This window comes from Eptesicus fuscus, chromosome 2, assembly GCF_027574615.1.
Source record: "Eptesicus fuscus isolate TK198812 chromosome 2, DD_ASM_mEF_20220401, whole genome shotgun sequence".
NCBI lineage: Eukaryota > Metazoa > Chordata > Mammalia > Chiroptera > Vespertilionidae > Eptesicus > Eptesicus fuscus.
Genome location: NC_072474.1, coordinates 58,234,433 through 58,237,716, shown reverse-complemented (window position 1 = coordinate 58,237,716; position 3,284 = coordinate 58,234,433). Strand labels below are relative to the sequence as shown.

The 3,284-nt window shown below is 36.2% G+C and overlaps 1 pseudogene; it reads right to left on the bottom strand.

Annotated features, from left to right (window-relative positions):
* Window positions 1–1,531: 1,531 nt before the first annotated feature.
* Window positions 1,532–1,708, bottom strand: LOC114232303 (U2 spliceosomal RNA; annotated as a pseudogene).
* Window positions 1,709–3,284: the final 1,576 nt, after the last annotated feature.

The following is a 3,284-nucleotide window of genomic DNA, read 5'->3' as shown; positions in this document are numbered from 1 at the left end:
TCAAGCTTTTTGGAGGGAGACCCTAGGATTCTTGATGGAGTCTTCTCTGCATATAATAATGAAATAAGCTACAGCAATATATAGTTCTAGATTAATTTTAGAATCTATTGTGTCAATGTTAGTTGCATCAATCATATTACTTACATGGAGACGTTATCAACACACACATGCACACACAGATGCACACACACACGCATACGTGCACATGCGCACGCACATAAACACACTTCCTATTAAAATTGAATTGCTATGATTCACAATATATATCAGCAAAATTCTGGTAATGCAGCCTGAACCCGTGGAACATAAGGGAATCAGTTTTCATAGCTTCCTTTATCTATACTCACAAACTTCCGCTTTTCATTCTCAGTGCAATTTCTTTCAAGGCAACATAGCATGCTATCATAGAGGGATTGCCATTCTACCTAGTTTGAGTCCTTGAGGGTGAAGGTCACAGGCTCCAAGTTTAATTGATTTTCTTCCTCCGAAGACAGAAAGAAAGAAAAAAGATGGAGCCTTGTGGAAAATCCCTGGTGTGTGCCCGCATGTCATTTGCCAGTGTGCAAATCAGCAAGGCTTTCATCTTCTCACAGACATCCATGCTTGTTTCCCATCTCCGTGCACTGCTGGTATCTGGCCCTGAATCTAACACACTGCTGAACGTACAAAGGAATCCATTGTACTCTGTCATTTCTCTTCTCGCTTGAGCCTCACTGATGTTGCTGTGGCTCAGCAGTCAGCTGCCAGACAATAAGAGCCTGTCTCTGCATCTTGCAATTTCCTGCTTTCCATTCCCCACTCCCATGATCCAACAAAAGGAATTCATTAGAGGAGTTAAGTGTTTGGTTATTACCAGAGGGAGAAAAACAAATTTAGCTATTTTGACCACAGACCTTTCACAATGGCCACTGAAGTCAGTTCTTCCCTTACCATGGTCATAAAGAACTACCTATAGTTTTATTATTCAGCTCATTATGCCACCATAGAATAGGCAGAAGAGTAACTATGATTTGTGTTGTTTAATATCAAGGGAGGTTATGTAATTATTTGAAGAATTCAGTGTTTTCTTTTGATCTTTGCTTATTTATGTGCCACTTTTTTAGTCAGTGAATTCCTTGGTAAATTCTGAATGTTACAGCAAGTAAGGCTGATTATTAACTTTCCTAAAGGGCAGGTTAAAAAAACACTTTGCTAACTTCATGAAGTATGGCCCGCAGTAACAGAATAAACTCCTTTGATCTAGGAGTAGTCAGAAGCTGTAATGTCTTGAATGCACAAAAGGAAACCCTATTTCTAAAAAGGCATCAGGCCCTTATATTCTTGATATACGCATTAGTATATAGAAAAGCTACTTTATTCTTTTATCATACCGTTAAGTTTTCAATTTTTTATAAAATTTAACAGTTGAATAATTACATTTTGCATCCAAGACTGCAAAAGCACAAAGGGAGAAAAAAGAAACATTAAAGTCTATTAGGGTTTGTCCTCCTCCCCTGAGTTTACGTATATAAATAAAATTAAATGCATTTTGTAATACTTCTCTCTGTGTACTATAAAGGAAGACTGAGCACATAGTTTAGTTGTATTACTTCCCCCCCCAAAAAAAAAATCCATTTAATATATTGTCCTCGGATAGAGGACGCATCAGATATTAAACTGATCAGAACAGATACTACACTTGATCTTAGCCAAAAGGCTGAGAAGTGATAACAACAACAGCTATCCTTAAAGTTAGAATAATCAACTTTGATAATCATTAAAATTTAATTTAGGAAACTATCAGGCTTCTTTTTGGCTGTAGACAATGAAATAGCTCTTGGTTAGTGACAACCATTCTCCCTCTCTGGAAATTACCTCTGATTCAGAAGAGGGATGTTTGGGGCGTGGTTCTCCATCAGTCATGGCTGTGCTATATGCACTCCTTGGTCTACTGCGGCTGATGGGGTCAGAGGTGAAAACTTCATTGAAGCAGTAGCCATCACATAATCCCAGGGATTTAGGAAGTTGAACTGAGAGACATCGAGGCTGGGAGTTTCTGGTAGTTGAGTTTTATTAATGGCAGCGCCCCTGAGGTCTTTGAATTCTCCTACCTGCTATGATACTTGCTTCACCTGAGAGCCAGTTGCTTAGCTCTGGCTAAGCTTCTCTGAGACGTGCCAGTATCTTCCTAAAAGTATGCTTTTTGTTTATTCTAGCACCAGATAGTGGCTGTTCTTGCAACCCAATGAAACTCAGCTAATATATTAAAGTCTATTTCTATCATGCATATACATTTTTTTCCCATTGTAAACATTAGTCCTTTTACATATCTCCTGCCTAATAACAAATGTATGATAAATACTTTTCTCTGAAAATTTGTACTCTAATTAGAATGTTTGCATTAACCACAATGAAACAAAATGTCGAGGATTCCATACTAGAAAATCCACATTTAATATTGTGGTTTACTGAAATAACACCATTGACAGAGTATGCCCTTAACCTAACTATACAGAAGATATTCAGTCAAAAATCTAATTAATTTAAATAAATTCAGTTTTATATTTTTGGAACAACTACATTCTTAGCTCATTTATTTTGTACAGTATACTACATTAATTTTTGATAATTCAATATTTTAATGACAGCCATGTAAAAAATAGTTGTTAAAGGAGACAGTGAAGTAAAAATCAGCTCAGCATTTAAAATATTGTTACATGTCTAACACAGAGCTTTTGAACAACAGAGATTCATTAAGAATATTCATATTTCTTTTTAAAATGTACAACCTCTTGCCATTTTACAAATGAGGAGCAATAGTTTCTAAAGCAATCCTTAGGTAATATCAAAATAGCATTACAAGAACTAGGAATCAAGAGTTTCCCTATCTCATTTACCACTCTCGCAAAAAGCCACTTATCAAAAAATTAATCTTATTATTGGTTGATAAAGTAGCAGCTATTTTTGTCCTTTGCTCCCTTGAGAGATTGTCCGCTTCTTCCAATCTTGAAACAGATCTTCCCAAATACATATATTCAGTCTCATGCTATCATGGGTACTTCATAAATATTGTTGAATGAAAAGTTATCTCTCTGGGAGGCTAATGAAAAACAGATGCAGGCAAAAACAAGACAGTGCAGCTAATGGAAGAGTAAGGAAGCTAAAAAACAGTGTGAGCAGAGGGAATACAAGAGAAATAATCAGTTGTCAGCTTATATATAGTCCTAGGATATAATTGAACAGCTGATAAAGTAGGTAGGAAGGAAAAGATGACCTCAATCTTATTTTCTCTCTGTAGGTTATAG